At 33.5% G+C, this 21,226-nt stretch overlaps 1 protein-coding gene across 2 annotated transcripts in view; it reads right to left on the bottom strand.

The window, feature by feature from the left end:
• The window catches only part of ift74 (intraflagellar transport 74), an 80,935-nt gene extending 60,375 nt beyond the window's left edge, over positions 1-20,560 (bottom strand). Inside the window, exon 1 of one of the 2 annotated variants that reach the window (XM_061922171.1) lies at positions 20,432-20,560. The gene's annotated coding sequence lies outside the window, so the exon portion shown is untranslated. Of the gene's footprint in view, positions 1-11,322; positions 11,524-20,431 lie in introns of those variants that run through there. The other variant, XM_061922169.1, reaches the window with a different exon arrangement.
• Between the last annotated feature and the right edge of the window lie 666 nt (positions 20,561-21,226).

Genomic DNA, 21,226 nt, shown 5'->3' with positions numbered 1-21,226 from the left:
ATGCTTTCCAGTGAGGGGTTTTGCTAATATTTTGACAGGGAAAATTGGGAAACAGGCTTCTAGGGAATAAATAGACTCTGTGTTTTTTATATATATACATACACACATCCATCATCCATCCATTTTCTACCACTTGTCCCTTTTGGAGTCGCGTACATGTAATAAAGACGATAACAAAATGTACACTTCCAGTGTAGTATTTTAAGTTTACAAATATATATATATACAAACCCTGTTTCCGTATGAGTTGGGAAAATGTGTTGGATGTAAATATAAACGGAATACAATGATTTGCAAATCATTTTAAACCCATATTCAGTTGGATATGCTACAAAGACACCTTTTATGATGTTCAAACAGATAAAAAAAAAAAAATTACAAATAATCATTCAATTTAAAATTTGATGCCAGCAACACGTGACAAAGAAGTTGGTAAAGGTGACAATAAATACTGATAAAGTTGAGGAATGCTCATTAAACACTTATTTGGAACATCCCACAGGTGTGCAGGCTAATTGGGAACAGGTGGGTGCCATGATTGGGTATAAAAACAGCTTCACAAAAAATGCTCAGTCTTTCACAAGAAAGGATGGGGCGAGGTACACCCCTTTGTCCACAACTGCGTGAGCAAATAGTCAAAGAGTTTAAGAACAACGTTTCTCAAAGTGCAATTGCAAAAAACTTAGGGATTTCAACATCCTAGCCTCTGGTGAGGGCGGTCGCATTCTCCGTTCCCTCCTTCCCTGCTTGCTCTCTTTGTCTTTGTCCTTGTCTGAACTTTTTAAAAGCCTCTTTCTTTGCGCTGTCCTCTAATCCAAATTTCAATATGGATATGATCAGCTGGACTCTTGACGCTATTGACACAGTCTTTTCGACAAGAAAAAGAGGTTCGGGGGAGCCTGGCTGCCCTGATGGAACCATCGCTGCGGGTTACGTGCGGGACTCCTGGAACTCATGGAGGATCATGTGCCTCTCAGCTCTTTCCATCGAGGACGTCGAAGACATCTACCTATTTGGATCTGTGATCACGGGGCACTTGCTGATTGGGCTGGGCATTGCTCTGGTGTATCGACAAATTCGGAAGACGATGGCAGCCACTCAAGGGGCCCAACGGCTGTTCAACGCATTGGAAGGATTGGGTCGGGCTGTGGGAACACAGACTTGTGCGATTTCTGAGTTGAATCGCAAAATGGATCTCATCTTGGAAAAGTTTGCAGAGAAGGAATAATTAATTGGAAGTAAAAGAGGTCCAGCATGGACAAGCAGAGAAGACAAGTCAATATTTTGTCTTCTCGAAGGAAAATAACTTTTTATCTACGATTTGGACTCCCTGAATGGCCTTGGCAAGGAGCAGGCTGTTCTGAAGAAAATCTCCCGAAGAAGACTTCTCAAAGATAGATGCTTTTGACCTTCCTTTTTGTCAACAAAATCTGTAGCCGAACTTTATCGGCCACAGCCATAAAAAAACACTTCACCTCTCCCGAGTTAATTGGGCATACGCACACACATGACCCCGACCCTTAAATCAACACCCTCACCAACGCTTATCTCCATGGGGTTGTGAAATGGCCGAGCGGCGCGACAGAGCGAACAGCGGGCCTGCGCAAACCCAACCCTCCCTCTGTTGCAAGTTGGTGTGATATATGTATGTTTAATGTGTGCCATGCTATGTGAGGTTTTTTCCTTGGACTCAGACTAGACCTCTGCTGAGGGTCTAGCCTTGGACTGATATTTTGTTTACTCCCCCCCCCTTTCCTAATGTCACCCTTTTCTTATCTTTTTAAGGAGCGCTGTAACCGGCTGATCCTTCGGCGGTCTCGTCTTGTCCCCGCCCCTCCTGTAACGTATGTCTGCTCTTAGCGGGACTGTGCCGAAAATGTAATTTCAGTTCTGATGTGTCTTGTACATGTTGGAACGGACAAATAAAATGATTCTGATTCTGATCTGATTCTGATCTATGGTCCATAATATCATCAAAAGGTTCAGAGAATCTGGAGAAATCCCTCCATGTAAGCGGCTTGGCCGGAAACCAACATTGAATGACTGTGACCTTCGATCCCTCAGACGGCACTGTATCAACAACCGACATCAATCTCTAAGGATATCACCACATGGGCTCAGGAACACTTCAGAAAACCACTGTCACTAAATACAGTTGGTCGCTACATCTGTAAGTGCAAGTTAAAGCTCTACTATGCAAAGCAAAAGCCATTTATCAACAACATCCAGAAACGCCGCCTGCTTCTCTGGGCCCGAGATCATCTAAGATGGACTGATGCAAAGTGGAAAAGTGTTCTGTGGTCTGACGAGTCCACATTTCAAATTGTTTTTAGAAATATGTCATCCGGACCAAAGGGGAAGCGAACCATCCAGACTGTTATCGACACAAAGTTCAAAAACCAGCATCTGATTGTATGGGGGTGCATTAGTGCCCAAAGCATGGGTAACTTACACATCTGTGAAGCTACCATTAATGCTGAAAGGTAAATACAGGTTTTGGAACAACATATGCTGCCATCTAAGCGCCGTCTTTTTTATGGACGCCCCTGCTTAATTCAGCCAGACAATGCCAAGCCACATTCAGCAAGTGTTACAACAGCGTTGCTTGGTAAAAAAAAAAGAGTGCGGGTACTTTCCTGGCCCGCCTGCAGTCCAGACCAGTCTCCCATCGAAAATGTGTGGCACATTATGAAGCGTAAAATACGACAGCGGAGACCCGAACTGTTGAACGACTGAAGCTCTACATAAAACAAGAATGGGAAAGAATTCCACTTTCAAAGCTTCAACATTTAGTTTCCTCAGTTCCCAAACGTTTATTGAGTGTTGTTAAAAGAAAAGGTGATATAACACAGTGGTGAACACGCCCTTTCCCAACTACTTTGTAAATATAAACAGAAGACAATGAATTGCAAATCCTTTTCAACCCATATTCAATTGGATGCACTACAAAGACAAGATATTTGATGTTCAGACTCATAAACTTTATTTTTTTTGCAAATAATAATTAATTTAGGATTTCATGGCTGCAACACGTGCCAAAGTAGTTGGGAAAAGACATGTTCACCACTGTGTTACATCACCTTTTCTTTTAACAACACTCAATAAAAGTTTGGGAACTGAGGAAACTAATTGGTGAAGCTTTGAAAGTGGAATTCTTTCCTATTCTTGTTTTATGTAGAGCTTCAGTCGTTCAACAGTTCGGGGTCTCCGCTGTCGTATTTTACGCTTCATAATGCGCCACACATTTCTGGACTGCAGGCGGGCCAGGAAAGTACCTGCACTCTTTTTTTACGATGCCACGCTGTTATAACACTTGTCTTGCTGAAATAAGCAGGGGTGTCCATAACGCTGCTTGGATGACAACATATGTTGCTCCAAAACCTGTATGTAACTTTCAGCATTAATGGGGCCTTCACAGATGTGTAAGTTACCCATGCCTTGGGCACTAATACACCCCCGTACCATCACAGATGCTGGCTTTTGAACTTTGCGCCTATAACAATCTGAGTGGTTATTTTCCTCTTTGTTCTGGAGGACACCATGTCCTCTGTTTCCAAATATAATTTGAAATGTGGACTCGTCAGACCACAGCACACCTTTCCACTTTGCTTTAATCCATCTTAGGTGAGTTCGGGCCCAGCCAAGCAGGCGGCGTTTCAGGATATTGTTGATAAATGGGTTTGGCTTTGCATAGTAGAGTTTTAACTTGCACTTACAGATGTATCGACCAAATGTAGTTACTGACAGTGGTTTTATGAAGTGTTCCCGAGCCCATGTGGGGATATCCTTTACACACTGATGTCGGTTTTTAATGCAGTACCGCCTGAGGAATCAAAGGTCTGTAATGTCTTCCCTTGCGTGCAGTGATTTCTCCAGATTCTCTGAACTTTTTGATGATTTTACGGAATGTAGATGGTAAAATTCCTAAATTCCTTGCAATAGCTCGTCAAGAAATGTTCTAAAACTGTTTGACAATTTGCTTACAAAGTGGTGACCCTCACCCCATCATTGTTTGTGAATTATTTAGCATTTCATGGAAGCTGCTTTTATACCCAATCATGGCACCCAACTGTTCCCAATTAGCCTGCACACCTGTGGGATGTTCCATATAAGTGTTTGATGAGCATTCCTTTATCAGTTTGAACATTAAATACGTTGTCTTTGTAGCATATTCAACTGAATATGGATTGAAAATGATTTGCAAATCATTGTATTCCGTTTATATTTACATCTAACTTAATTTTCCAACTCATATAGAAACAGGGTTTGTATATATATATATATATATATATATATATATATACACACACACACACATATGCATATACATATATATATATATATATATATATATATATATATACACACACACATATGCATATACATATATATATATATATATATATAATGTAAATATTTTAGTAAACTTAAAATACTACACTGAAAGTCTACATTTTGTTAGTGTCTTTATTACAGGTATCATTTTTAATGACAATACAGTGAGGTAGAAATAAACGTCATACCCAAGGAGGTGTTTTTAATATTTTTGGGATAGAGGGAACGATGAATGCAGCAATGTACAGAGGCAACCTGAAGGAAAACCAACACTTCTCATCCAACCTAATAGAGCTTGAGAGGTGCTGCAAAGAGGAATGGGAAAACTGCCCAAGGATAAGTGTGCCAAGCTTGTGGTATTGTATTCAGAAAGACTTCATATTCAAAAAGGCTTGGGGTATCGTATTCAAAAAGACTTAGTATTCAAAAGGAAAATATAACAGTAAAAATTAGAATATAACAAGAGAAACTAGGCAGTAGTGACCATGTTATGAAAATGTATGTATATATAATACCAAAGGTGCATCAACAAAGGCTGTAAAAACTTATTTACATGTGCCTTTTTAGTTTTCATTAGTTTGGAAAATTAAAAAAGAACACTTTTCACATTGTCATTATGGGGTCTTGTCTAATTAGGCTGTAAGATGACAAAATGTGTAAAAAGTGAAGCACTGTGAATACTTTCCAGATTAACTCTATATTCCCAAATCCGAATGAATGTGCAAAGGCTGAAAAGAACAACTTCACAGAACAAAACTAAAGTTAACCAGGAAACCAGGACATTAGCTAGCCGGAAAGAAAGTTACTGCAGAAACCAAGACATTAGCCATGGCAACAGAAAATTACTCAGGCAACAAGGACGTGAACCCAGCTACCAGGGAAGTTAGCCAGAAAAACAGAATTAATCAATCAATCGATGTTTACTTATATAGCCCTAAATCACTAGTGTCTCAAAGGGCTGCACAAACACCAACACGAACCACTACGACATCCTCGGTAGGCCCACATAAGGGCAAGGAAAACTCACACCCAGTGGGACGTCGGTGACAATGATGACCAAGTGGGACGTCGGTGACAATGATGACTATGAGAACCTTGGAGAGGAGGAAAGCAATGGATGTCGAGCGGGTCTAACATGATACTGTGAAAGTTCAATCCATAATGGATCCAACACAGTCGCGAGAGTCCAGTCCAAAGCGGATCCAACACAGCAGCGAGAGTCCCGTTCACAGCGGAGCCAGCAGGAAACCATCCCAAGCGGAGGCGGATCAGCAGCGCAGCGATGTCCCCAGCCGATACACAGGCAAGCAGTACATGGCCACCGGATCGGACTGGACCCCCTCCACAAGGGAGAGTGGGACATAGGAGAAAAAGAAAAGAAACGGCAGATCAACTGGTCTAAAAAGGGAGTCTATTTAAAGGCTAGAGTATACAAATGAGTTCTAAGGTGAGACTTAAATGCTTCTACTGAGGTGGCATTTCAAACTGTTACCGGGAGGGCATTCCAGAGTACTGGAGCCAGAAAGGAAAACGGTCTATAGCCCGCACACTTTTTTTGGGCTTTGGGAATCACTAATAAGCCGGAGTCCTTCATCCAAGCTTCCAGTAAATTAACCAAAAAGCAATCTAGGCAATCAGGACGTTACCCAGGAAAATAAAAAGTTAAGCAGGTTACCAAGAAGTAACCAGGAAATTAGCCAGAAAAAAATTGCCATAACCACAACACCAGGGCGAGCTCCACAAACCACGTTAAACCCAGATTCCGATCTAAAAAAGGTCTTAACTCATTCTCTTTCTATGCCACATTAATGTGGAATGCACTCCCAAAATGTATAAAAGTAAGTGCATCTCTATATTCCTTCAAACCCTCTCTAAAACAACACCTTCAGGCAACTTCAACCCTTTACTGATACCCTCCTCCATTCACATTCCATCTCCCCGTATTATAAATAACCTAATGTAAATAATCAAATGTACTTCTAATGTATTTACATGCTCTTATGCTATATCAACTCACTATGTTCTCTGCTGGCTGTACATATCCTACCAAGTAAGACCTACACTGTTTCAATGTCCATTTCTCTGTTGATGCAATTGTTGATGACTGAAGTACTGATATCAACCAAAGCTCCTCATCCCTACCCCCCAGATTGTAAATAATGTAAATAATTAAATGTATATACTATGATGATTAACCTGTGTGATGACTGTATTATGCTGATAGTATATAGTATTTGTACCATGAATTGATTAACATGGACCCCGACTTAAACAAGTTGAAAAACTTATTCGGGTGTTACCATTTAGTGGTCAATTAAACGGAATGTGTACTGAACTGTGCAATCTACTAATAAAAGTATCAATCAATCAATCAAAAGACCAGAAAGTTAACCAGGCGAACAGGAAGTTAGCCAGGCAACCAGGACGTAAGCCGTAAAAAGAGAAAGTTAGCCAGAAAAACAGGAAATTATTAGCCAGGCAACCAGGACGTTAGCCAGAAAAAGAGAAAGTTAGCCAGAAAAACAGGACATTAACCAGGCAAACAGCTGAATTTAGCCACACTACCAAGAAAGTTACACCGGCGACCAGGAAGTAAACCAGGCTCCCAGGAATTTAGCTCGAAAAATGGGAAGTTAACCGGGAAAACAGAGAGGTAACCAGGCGACCAGGGGAACCAGATCGAAGGATATCAGTTTTTAAAGACATGAGCATAATTCTCAGAGGATAGTTGGTAGAAATAAGAAGGAACATTTTCCTTTGTCATTTTTAAACACTAGACCATAAAAATCCATAGCTGTACAATATTGTAAAAGTCTTTAAAAACGGTTTCCTTGGCAACCTGGCTTACTTCAGTAAGGTTGTAGCATTTCTCTTGATGCAGTTGTTTTGGGAGTGTGTGGGAGTTTTTCCTTTGTCTTTAAACCTGCAGCGTTTATGTGATTGCTGGATTTTATGGTCTTTGAAAGGTGCCATTTTCACATGTCGTTATTACTACACAAAAATGTAGGTCGAGTTAAAAAATAACGACAAGCATACATTTAAGAACTCACACCAAATTTAGGAAAATGTTAAAGTTAAGTTCCCGTAGGTGCAAACAATAGACCTCAACGGCGGAGCAGGCGGAAGACGGTAGATTTAAAAACTACCACAACAGCTGCGATGGCGGAAAAAAGGCTGCAGCAGAAAACGGTCCCCTGTCGTCTTGGACTCCATACCACTGGTCCCTGACCCGATTCTGTCAAGGATCGTGTGGTGACTGTCGGTGCACCAGTCTCCCCACATTAAACAAAGTCACGCACAGGCATCCTCCATAAAGGGATACACCCCTATCAGGAGGATCGTCATCCTCGTTCAAGTGACCGCCGATGATGGAACAATAGCCAAAGCACAAATCTATAAGTAAGTCTCTCCAACTAGCAACATTAAAACACGCTTCTTCTGCTATACGTGCACCGTGTGAAGTTGACCCCCCCTTTGTCCAAATCTCCATTTGTTTGGCTGCAAAATGTTTTGTTTGAGCCATTAGGGTTTTTAAGTTATTCTAGAAAACATTTTCTGACTAGTAACATCATGTCATTAGCCCTCTCGTCTTGACCGAATCACCCCAAACCTGTTTAAGTCGTTTGTGCTGCAAATAATTTTCGTTTTATGTTATTAACATATAATTTATGCGTTATTAATCATAACTAGAAATGTGTATGGGGGCCGGTATATCTATTTTTAGGAACACCAATACAAAAACTTCACAATAATGTCTGATTGAATGCTAAAAACGTTATGACGGACCGCCTAAAAAACGGAATGGAATTTTTTATTTTTTTACTAAATGAGACACCCAGAATGTACATAAAAATAATGAAAGTGGGATTTACAATATTAACTATGAACGATAAAACACTGAATATTGACAACATATGAGCGTCACACCCCCTCTTGATCGACACATTTTACAATCAATTGAAACTCAAACAAAATGCAACTAACACAGCAAAATAGGAACGCTAAGAGTAAAAAAAACAAAAAACAACTACAATCTGATATATCACTAAGCTTTCAAATTTTGTTGAAAAATTCTCCTTCCGCGTCTGTCCCTGACAACCACATTTTAGGATGGCCGCAATGGAAACACTCTGTGGAAACACTTCCCACCCACACTGCTTGGTGCCTCGTCTGAGCTCCTGTGACTTAGATTACCATAGTAACTAATTAGATTACCATAGTAACTAGTACATCATGCAAAAGCGCAGATTCCAACCATTGAAATACTTTGTATAGTTCAAGACTTTCGGTCATATGAAAACATCACTGCACATCATAATGGCAGCTACAGTTTCCATCTCAAAGATCTAAAAAATATTATTTAGGAATGTCCGGCGGGCCAGATTGAAAAGTTTAACGGGCTTTGATTTGCCCAGGTCTGGTCTAATTATTATAGTTTTTAGGTTATCAATATTTTGGAGAGTCTTATTATTGATAATTATTGATATCATTGTTAATAATTTAAAAACTCTAATAGATAGACCAAAAAAGGTTGCAGCACAAACGATTGGGACTGGTTTGGGGAGATTTTGAGAAGGTGTGGGAGACTGGTTATGAATCATAAAACGTTAAATGGAAGAAAAAAAAACATTACTAATTAAACCAAATCATTTTACTACCCAAACACAGCACATTTTGGGGAGATTTTAACATGGTTGGTGGGCTCGTTATGAATAATAACACATTTAATGTATAAAAACCGTAACAGGTTAATAACTTAAAAACCCTAACGGCACAAATTAACATTTTCGCAGCATAAACGTAGCACAAACAATTGGGTCAAGTTTAGAGGTATTTGGAAAAGGTGGGGGTGGGCAAACTTCACACAGGTTGTTTATCCATCCATCCAATTTTCTACCGCTTGTCCCTTATGGTAAATTCTGTTCTCTATCACACACAGACTAGAGAATTTATGATTTAGACCAAACTGGGCCGTATTTTATTATGCAACTTCAGCAGACACGTTCATTGCAGAACATCGCAAGCTCTACTCCCTTTCCGGTGCATCACTGAATAATGTCCCTGTTGTAACACAAACAATAGTTTCTAGGGAACGCATATCTTAACAGTTGCTCATTTTGTTACACCATAGGGCAGGGGTCGGGAACCTTTTTGGCTGAGAGAGCCATGAAAGCCAAATATTTTTAAATGTATTTCAGTGAGAGCCACATAATATTTTTTTAACTCTGAATACAACTAAATGTGTGCATTTTTAAGTAAGAACAACATTTTTAGAGTATAATAAGTCTCTTGTTCTTTTTAAATAACACTGTTATTCTGAAGCTAACCGGTAATAAATAAAATACTTCTTTCCATGAATGCGACTTCTAAAAAGCGGATGGATTGATTAAAATGCATGAGAATGTTTTATATTTTGAACGTTATTTTTAACAGTGTGAATGCAGCTGAGATAGGCTCCAGCAACCCCGCGATCCGAACGGGACAAGCGGTAGGAAATGGATGGATGGATGGATTATCAGCAGAATTATTCATTACTTCTCGTGTTAAGCAATGTCAGCTAAGATTTATCCGAGAGTCAGATGCAGTTATCAAAAGAGCCACATCTGGCTCGAGAGCTATAGGTTCCCTACCCCTGCAATAGGGGGTATTACAATTTTAATCATACCTACTTTCATCAATGTTTTTATCCAGTGCTTTCATGTTTTATTTCTATTTTATCTATGTTTCCATGTTTTATTTTGTGTTTATCTTGTGTTTTTATTTCTACTTTTTTTTTATATTATATATTCTAACTTTCAATTTTTACCTTTTTTTTTTGTTTTGTTGATTTGCTCCAGCACCCCATGTGATCCCAAAAGGTACAAGAGCTAGAAAATAAATGGATGGATGGATGTTTGTAGTACTTTGTAGTACTTTGAGATTTTAACAAATGTAAAGAGCATTACAATGTAGCGTATGTAGCGTACCTCATTATTATTATTCATTATTAAATCAGGGAAATGTCTACTAGTGCAGGTTTCTCTGAGGTCGCTGCATTTGCATCACATTCGTACCTACATTCAAAATACAGTGGAGGTTATTCTTAACACGGCTAGCGACTAGGGGCCGGATTGAAAAGCTTTAAGGGGCCGCATTCGGCCCCCGGGCCTTAATTTGCTCAAGTGTGGTCTAACTGTTATAGTTTTTAAGTTCTTAACGTTTTGAAACGGCTTATTATTGATAATTTGTTAATAACCTAAAAACTGTAATAGATACACCAAAAAATGTTACAGCACAAAAGACTGGGACTGGTTTAGGTACATTTTCAGAAGGTGTGGGGTACTGGTTATGAATCATAAAACGTTAAATGAAAAACAACCGTAATAGTTAAACCAAAACATTTTTCAGCCCAAACATAGCACAAACAATGGGGACAAGTTTGGGGAGATTTTAACATGGTTGGTGGGCTCGTTATGAATGACAATACATTTGATGTATAAAAACCATAACACGTTCATAACTTAAAAACCCTAACATTTTTGCAGCACAAACGATTGGGTCAAGTTTAGAGATATTTGTAAAAGTTAGGGTTTGGGAGGGGGGAAACTCATCCAGGTTGTTTATCCATCCATTTCTACCGCTTGTCCCTTACGGAGTATTCAATTTAAATCGTACCTACTTTCGTCGAAGCAAATCAGGAAAATGTCTTAATAGTGCAGGGTTCTCTGCATTTGCATCATATTCAAAATACAGTGGCGGCGATTCTTAACTACTGTTAAGTTATTGACGCAGGCGACATGGGTTTTGACGCATTTTAATTGCCATTGTCAACTGGTGAAAAAATGGAACAATGGGAAGATATTCTATAAATAAATATAGAGTGTGGACTCTCGTTGACCTCCTCTCACGACGTGCGTGGTTCCATAAACGTCGTCAGTGACGTTAGCTTAGCATTCACCAAAAACGTAAACACTTAATCACCGGAACACTACGAAACTAAATAGATACCTTTTGTGGCGTCTTGTCGTGTTGGAACAAAATAAAGTTGCTGTCGTATGTAGCGAACTAGCTTACGCTTTAGCCGCAAAAGAGGACGTGGTCGTTACCATAGCAACAGTCTTCTTCGCCGACACATGCGCAGCAGACACTGCCGCCCCAAGCGGCCATTGTGCTGCAAATGATACGGATAGCGACTGTCCTTGAGTCATCAACAATATGAACTACACTTGAAAATAAACACACGCAAGGACTGAGAAATACCAATCGAGCTGATTTTACTGCTGTCCTTGGTATCGATACAATCGACACATGGCTCCAGCGAGTTGATCCTCATCCGCGTCATACGTCACGGTCATCCACAACAATTGAATAAAGGGCGGCATTTTGAATCTGTCTTTTCACCCTGGACAATGTTCGTGACAAATTTATGCTATTTGGATTTACACTGAATATTAAAAAAAAAAAAAGAAAACAACCTCATTATAGTATTGGCTAAGTTTTATAATCATAAATGTAAGTTTGTCAATACCGGACCTGTTTTTTGTGTGCCTTTAAAAAAAATTAGAACTCTACTTTAAAACGCTTTCTACCTCTTAACAACCAAAAAGCTTTTAAAACTAAGATGCTGTGTTCCATATTTGGATTATTTACGGAACATTTTACACACATATATATATATATATATATATATATATATATATATATATATATATATATATATATATATATATATATATATATATATATATATATATATTGCCAAAGGCATGCAGTAAAAGTAAGCATGCGCTAATTATTTTAAAACCTCTTCTCACTCCGGCACTTACCAAAGGTATGCAGTAAAAAATTGAGTGTGATGTAAGCTTGGACCTTGAATCCTACTGAATAGCTCCTAATCTTCTTCCCTTTATGTGATTTCAAATTACCGGTATTGAAATCAGCTTCCTCCATTTTGAAAATGATGACCTGGGAAGTGTCACTCGTGACATCACAAGTTTGACCGAGCGGTAATACTAAGCATGCGGTAATTATTTTGGGAAGCGAGTTTGACCCGGCAGTAATTCAAGGCAGGCGCATACTATATGGAAATACGGTGCTTTATTGAGTTTACAACCTCCTGGAGCTGTTTTGTAGTGGTTTTTGTACTATTTCTGTACTTGTTTTGATTATTGTTATTTATTGATTTTGTGTAAAATGTTGCATATTTTAAACAAAGGTTTATAAGATAAAAATAAATAAATAACAATAAAAAAGGACTCAATTTTATAAGCTTGTGGGCAGTAAAATGATGATAATTATGACATTGTTTGCGTAAGTATGTAAATGTTGCATAACATAAAGGTTTATAAAATAAAACATAATAAATACAAATGCAAAAGGACTCAATTTTTATAAACTCGTGGCGGTAAAATGATGATAATTATGACATATTTAGCGGAGTTATGTAAATGTTGCGTAATATAAAGGTTTATAAAATAAAAACAAATATAAATAAAAAGGACTCAATTTTTATAAACTCATGGGCAGTAAAATGATGATAATTATGACATATTTGACGTAATTATGTAAATTTTGCATACTATAAAGGTTTATAAAATAATAAATAATAAATAAAAATAAAAAAATGACTAAATTTTATAAACTCGTGGGAAGTAAAATGATAACTATGACATTTTGCGTAGTTATATAAATGTTGCATATTATAAATATAGGTTTATAAAATAAAAAAATAAAATATAAAAAAAGGACTCAATTTTATAAACTCGTGGGCAGTAAAATTATTGTAAATGTGACATATTTTGTGTAATTATGTAAATGTAGCGTATTAGAAATAAAGGTTTATAAAATAAGAATAAATAACAATAAAAAAGGACTCAATTTTATAAACACGTGGGCAGTAAAATGATGATAATTATGGCATATTTTGCGTAATTATGTAAATGTTGCATAATATAAAGGTTTATTAGATAAAAACATAATAAACAAAAATAAAAGAGGACTCAATTTTATAAACTCGTGGGAAGTAATATGATGATAATTATGACATTTTGCGAAATTATGTAAATGTTGCATATTATAAATAAAGGTTTATAAAATTTAAAAAATAAAATATAAAAAAAGGAATCAATTTTATAAAGTCGTGGGCAGTAAAATGATTGTAAATATGACATATTTTGCGTAATTATGTAAATGTAGCGTATTATAAATAAAGGTTTATAAAATAAGAATAAATAACAATAAATAAGGACTCAATTTTATAAACTCGTGGGTAGTAAAATGATGCTAATTTTGGCATATTTTGCGTACTTATGTAAATGTTGAATAATATAAAGGTTTATAAAATAAAAACATAATAAATAAAAATAAAAAAGGACTCAATTTTATAAACTCGTGGGAAGTAAAATGATGATAATTATGACATTTTGCGAAATTATGTAAATACTGCACATTATATATAAAGGTTTATAAAATTAAAAAAATAAAATATAAAAAAGGAATCAATTTCATGATCTCGTGGGTAGTAAAATAATTGTAAATATGAGATATTTTGCGTGATTATGTAAATGTTGCATATTGTAAATAAAGGTTTATAAAATAAAAAATAAAAAATAGAAAAGGACTCAATTTTATAAACTCGTGGGCAGTAAAATGATGATAATTATGACATATTTTGCGTAATTATGTAAATATTGCATAATATAAAGGTTTTTAAAATAAAAACATAATTAATAAATACAAATAAAAAAGGACTCAATTTTATAAACTCGTGGGAAGTAAAATGATGATGATAATTATGACATTTTGCGTAGTTATGTAAATGTTGCATATTATAAATAAAGGTTTGTAAAATAAAAAAATAAAAATAAAATATAAAAAAATGACTCAATTTTTTAAACTCGTGGACAGTAAAATGATTGTAAATATGAGATATTTTGCGTAATCATGTAAGTGTTGCATATTATAAATAAAGGTTAGTATAATTATTTTAAAAAATTAAATTGAAATTAAAAAGCACGTGGACCCTGACTAAAACAATTTGAAAAACTTATTCGGGTGTTACCATTTAGTGGTCAATTGTACGGATTATGTACTGTACTGTTTAATTTACTCATAAAAGTTTCAATCAATCCATTTTATAAACTCGTGGGCAGTAAAATTATTGTAAATATGACATGTTTTACGTAATTATGTAAATGTTGCATATTTTAAATAAAGCTGTATAAAAATATTTTTTTAAATAAATACAAATAAAAACGGACTTGGACCCCGACTTAAACAAGTTGAAAAACTTATTTGGGTGTTATCATTTAATGGTCAATTGTACGAAATATGTACTGTACTGTGCAATCTACTAATAAAAGTTTCAATCAATCCATCAATCAATCAATCAATCAATCAATTTTATAAACTCGTGGGTAGTAAAATGATTGTAAATATGACATATTTTGCGTAATTATGGTAATGTAGCATATTATAAATAAAGGTTTAAAAAATAAAAATAGATAACAATAAAAAAAGGACTAAATTTTATAAACTCGTGGGCAGTAAAATGATGATAATTATGACATATTTTGCGTAATTATGTAAATGTTGCATAATATAAAGGTTTATAAAAATAAAAACATAATAAATAAATAAAAATAAAAAAAGAACTCAATTTTATAACCTCGTGGGCAGTAAAATGATGATAATTATGACATATTTTGCGTAATTATGTAAATGTTGCATAATATAAAGGTTTATAAAAATAAAAACATAATAAATAAATAAAAAAAAAAAAAAGGACTCAATTTTATAACCTCGTGGGCAGTAAAATGATGATAATTATGACATATTTTGCGTAATTTTGTAAATGTTGCATAATACAAAGTTTTATAAAATAAAAACATAATAAATAAATATAAATAAAAAAAGGACTCAATTTGAAAAACTCGTGGGAAGTAAAATGATGATATTATGACATTTTGACATTTTGACATTTTTATAAACCTTTATTTATCATATGAAAATGTTGCATATTCTAGATAAAGGTTTATAAAATAAAAAAATACAAATAAAATATGAAAAATGATAAATGACTCAATTTTATAAACTCGTGGGCAGTAAAATGATTGTAAATATGACATATTTTGCGTAATTATGTAAGTGGTGCATATTATAAAAAAAAGGTTAGTATAATTAAAAAAAAATACAATCAAAATTAAAAGGACGTGGACCCTGACTAAAACAATTTGAAAAACTTATTCGGGTGTTACCATTTAGTGGTCAATTGTACGGAATATGTACTGTACTGTTTAATTTACTCATAAAAGTTTCAATCAATCCATTTTATAAACTCGTGGGCAGTAAAATTATTGTAAATATGACATGTTTTGCATAATTATGTAAATGTTGCATATTCTAAATAAAACTTTATAAATGTTTTTTTTTTAAATATATACAAATAAAAAAGGACTTGGACCCCGACTTAAAGAAGTTGAAAAATGTATTCGGGTGTTACCATTTAATGGTCAATTGTATGGAATATGTACTGTACTGTGCAATCTACTAATAAACGTTTCAATCAGTCCATCCATTAATCAATCAAGTTTATAAACTCGTGGGCAGTAAAATGATTGTAAATATGACATATTTTGCAAAGTTTAAAAAATAAAGATAGATAATGATAAAAGGATTCAATTTTATAAACGCGTAGGCAGTAAAATGATGATAATTATGACATATTTTGCGTAATTATGTAAATGTTGCATAATATAAAGGTTTATAAAAATAAAAACATAAATAAATAAAAATTAAAAAAAGGACTCAATTTGATAAACTCGTGGGAAGTAAAATGATGATAATTATGACATTTAGACATTTTGGCATTTTTATAAACCTTTATTTATGATATGAAAATGTTGCATATTCTAAATAAAGGTTTATAAAATGAAAAAATACAAATAAAATATGAAAAATTATTAAATTTTATAAACTCCTGGGCAGTAAATTTATTGTAAATATTACATATTTTGCGGAATTATGTAAATGTTGCATATTTTAAATATATTTTTAATATATACAAATAAAAAAGGACTTGGACCCTGACTTAAACAAGTTGAAAAACCTATTCGTGTGTTACCGTTTAATGGTCAATTGTACTGTGCAATCTACTAATACAAGTTTCTATCAATCCATCCATCAATCAATCAATTTTATAAACTCGTGGGCAGTAAAATGATTGTAAATATGACATATGTTGCGTAAGTATGGTAATGTGCATATTATAAATAAAGGTTTAAAAAATAAATATACATAACAATAAAAAAAGGACTCAATTTTATAAACGCGTGGGCAGTAAAATGATGATAATTATGACATTTTGACATTTATATAAACCTTTATTTATGATGTGAAAATGTTGCATATTCTAAATAAAGGTTTATAAAATAAAAAAATACAAATAAAATATGAAAAATTACTCAATTTTATAAACTCGTGGGCAGTAAAATTATTGTAAATATGACATATTTGGGAATAAGCGGTAGAAAATGGATGGATGGATGGATGGACATATTTTGCGTAATCATGTAAGTGTTGCATATTATAGATAAAGGTTAGTATAATTATTTAAAAAAATAAAATTTAAATTAAAAACTACATGGAGTTATTCTTGTGTTACCATTTAGTGGTCAATTGTACGGAATATGTACTGTACTGTTTAATTTACTCATAAAAGTTTCAATCAATCCATTTTATAAACTCGTGGGCAGTAAAATTATTGTAAATATGACATATTTTGCGTAATTATGTAAATGTTGCATATTTTAAATATATTTTTTAATAATACACGAATAAAAAAGGACTTGGACCCCGACTTAAACAAGTTGAAAAACTTATTGTACGGAATATGTACTGTACTGTGCAATCTACTAATAAAAGTTTCATTTAATCCATCCATCAATCAATCAATTTTATAAACTCGTGGGCAGTAAAATGATTGTAAATATGACATATTTTGCAAAGTTTAGAACATAAAAATAGATGATAATAAAAGGACTCAATTCTATAAACGCGTGGGCAGTAAAATGATGATAATTATGACATATTTTGCGTAATTACGTAAATGTTGCATAATATAAAGGTTTATAAAAATAAAAACATAATAAATAAAGAAAAATAAAAAAAGGACTCAATTTTATAAACTCGTAGGCAGTAAAATTATGATAATTATGACATATTTTGCGTAATTTTGTAAATGTTGCATAATAAAAAGGTTTATAAAATAAAAACATAATAAATAAATAAAAATTAAAAAAAGACTCAATTTGATAAACTCGTGGGAAGTAAAATTATGACAATTATGACATTTTGATATTTTGACATTTTTATAAACCTTTCTTTATGATATGAAAATGTTGCATATTCTAAATAAAGGTTTATAAAATAAAAAATACAAATAAAATATGAAAAATTACAAATGACTCAATTTTATAAACTCGTGGGCAGTAAAATGATTGTAAATATGACATATTTTTGTAATTATGTAAGTGTTGCATTTTATAAATAAAGGTTATTATAATTATTTAAAAAAATACAATCAAAATTAAAAAGAACGTGGACCCCGACTAAAACAATTTGAAATACTTATTCGGGTGTTACCATTTAGTGGTCAATTGTACGGAATATGTACTGTACTGTGCAATCTACTAATAAAAGTTTCAATCAATCCATTTTATAAACTCGTGGGCAGTAAAATTATTGTAAATACGACATATTTTGCGTAATTATGTAAATGCTGCATATTTTAAATATATGTTTTAATATATACAAATAAAAAAGGACTTGGACCCTGACTTAAACAAGTTGAAAAATGTATTTGTGTGTTACCATTTAGTGGTCAATTGTACAGAATATGTACTGTACTGTGCAATCTACTAAAACAAATTTCAATCAATCCATCAATCAATCAATCAATTTTATAAACCCGTGGGCAGTAAAATGATTGTAAATATGACATATTTTGCAAAGTTTAAAAAATAAAAATAGATAATAATAAAAGGACTCCATTTTATAAACGCGTGGGCATTAAAATGATGATAATTATGACATATTTTGCGTAATTATGTAAATGTTGCATAATATAAAGGTTTATAAAAATAAAAACACAATAAATAAATAAAAATAAAAAAAGGACTCAATTTTATAAACCCGTGGGCAGTAAAATGATGATAATTATGACATATTTTGTGTAATTCTGTAAATGTTGCATAATTGAAAGGTTTATAAAATAAAAACATAATAAATAAATAAGAATTAAAAAAAGGACTCAATTTGATAAACTCGTGGGAAGTAAAATGATGATAATTAGGACATTTTGACATTTTTATAAACCTTTATTTATGATATGAAAATGTTGCATATTCTAAATAAAGGTTTATAAAATAAAAAATAGAAATAAAATATGAAAAATGACAACATTTTATAAACTCGTTGGCAGTAAAATGATTGTAAATATGACATATTTTGCGTAATCACGTAAGTGTTGCATATTATAAATAAACGTTAGTATAATTATTTTCAAAAATAAAATTTAAATTAAAAAGAACGTGGAGCCCGACTAAAACAATTTGAAAAACTTATTGGGGTGTTACCATTTAGTGGTCAATTGTACGGAATATGTACTGTACTGTTTAATTTACTCATAAAAGTTTCAAACAATCCATTTTATAAATTCGTGGGCAGTAAAATTATTGTAAATATGACATATTTTACGTAATTATGTAAATGTTGCATATTTTAAATATATTTTTTAATAATACACAAATAAAAAAGGACTTGGACCCCGACTTAAACAAGTTGAAAAACTTATTCGTGTGTTACCATTTAGTGGTCAATTGTACGGAATATGTACTGTACTGTGCAATATACTAATAGAAGTTTCATTTAATCCATCCATCAATCAATCAATTTTATAAACTCGTGGGCAGTAAAATGATTGTAAATATGACATATTTGGCAAAGTTTAAAAAATAAAAATAGATAATAATAAAAGGACTCAGTTTTATAAACGCTGTGGGCAGTAAAATGATGATAATTATGACATATTTTGCGTAATTATGTAAATGTTGCATTATATAAAGGTTTATAAAAATAAAAACATAATAAATAAATAAATAAAAAAAAGACAAAATTTTATAAACTCGTGGGCAGTAAAATGATGATAATTATGACATATTTTGTGTAATTTTGTAAATGTTGCATAATACAAAGGTTTATAAAATAAAAACATAATAAATAAAAATAAAAAAAGGACTCAATTGGATAAACACGTGGGAAGTAAAATGATAATTATGACATTTAGACATTTTGACATTTTTATAAACCTTTATTTATGATATGAAAATGTTGCATATTCTAAATAAAGGTTTATAAAATGAAAAAATACAAATACAATATGAAAAATGACTAAATTTTATAAACTCGTGGGCAGTAAAATTATTTTAAACATGATATATTTTGCGTAATTATGTAAAATGTTGCATATTTTAAATATATTTTTTAATATATACAAATAAAAAAGGACTTGGACCCCGATTTAAACAAGTTGAAAAACGTATTCGTGTGTTACCATTTAATGGTCAATTGTACTGTGCAATCTACTAATACAGGTTTCAATAAATCCATCAATCAATCAATCAATTTTATAAACTCGTGGGCAGTAAAATGATGATAACCATGACATATTTCGCGTAATTAAGATGCGAATGCTGAACGAGACATCCACACCCCAGCTTGGTTTTGCGGCTGAAGTAAAACATATATGAGAAGTTTAATATTTCCGAGCGGACATGAACCTCACATGCCGGTGCTGGTCACCGGCGTCGACGTACAAGTCACGTGACGTCAAACAAAGTAATTCATATTGCGCTACTTTAAGTGTTATGAGAATCTTTGCATTCAGAGCTTTGTTGACCTAATAAAGGGCTTGATGACGCTATAAACACCTCGGGTTGAAAGGAAACCCGATGGCTCTTGCTGCCCTCTCATATTCCAACCACTGCAGACATTGTTCTTGCCCATTTTTGAATAACATGTAAGTTTTAATGAAGCGCCAAAGGTGGACTAGGAGACATACGTGATTCAGCCCGTCCTCGGTCTCAGCAGGGAACCTCCGCCACTTCCACCAATGGATGTGAGTACCATCGCTCTCTCTGCGTCAGTCTGCCAACAATGGACTCATCAGAAAGTCGCGGCGATTACGACAGTTCAATTATTTCCCCCCCAGTTCGCCAAACTCCATGAAGAAAGTGCAACGAAAAAAGTGCGAGTCGTTGTTGTCATTTAAAATGCGAGCAAACGAGAGGAGACGGCCGATTTGACGTGGATAATAAAACATTCATCATTAAAGCCTGTAACAATTATCATTTTCTACATTCGTATCTGTAATGGAAAACATGGCTGAGTTAAACAAAATGCAAAATAAAAAGTTTTTTTTTCCTTAGTTTCTGGATCAGTGGGATTATACAATAAGAAAGCTATTTACAATAATAGGCGAATGTTATATATAAAAGTTTATATACAGGCATATTTTTTTATTATTTCAATAAATTCAAATAACACAATCGGCATCAAAAATAGCCCCTCCAACGCCACCCATGATATCAATAAATTCCTAGTATATTATATACTCATCAGAAAAAAATAGTTATTTCCCTTTTTTTTTTTTAACTCACAATAAAAAAAAAAAAAAAAAAAAAATTTAAACACAGCATGCCCTCAATCATATGTATTTAGTGATATCCTTCCTATTCACACCTTAAAACAACTCCACATTTTTAAAAACATTTTTAAAAACGATTTTACAGCAGGCCGAAGGTGTCGTTTACATTTTTTTATTTCTGATTTCCTTCCTCTTCTTACGTAAAAAAAA

This window comes from Nerophis ophidion, linkage group LG15 (genome assembly GCF_033978795.1).
Source record: "Nerophis ophidion isolate RoL-2023_Sa linkage group LG15, RoL_Noph_v1.0, whole genome shotgun sequence".
NCBI classification, from domain to species: domain Eukaryota; kingdom Metazoa; phylum Chordata; class Actinopteri; order Syngnathiformes; family Syngnathidae; genus Nerophis; species Nerophis ophidion.
Note: the sequence above shows the minus strand (reverse complement) of the source record. Positions and strands in the feature narration are given on the sequence as shown.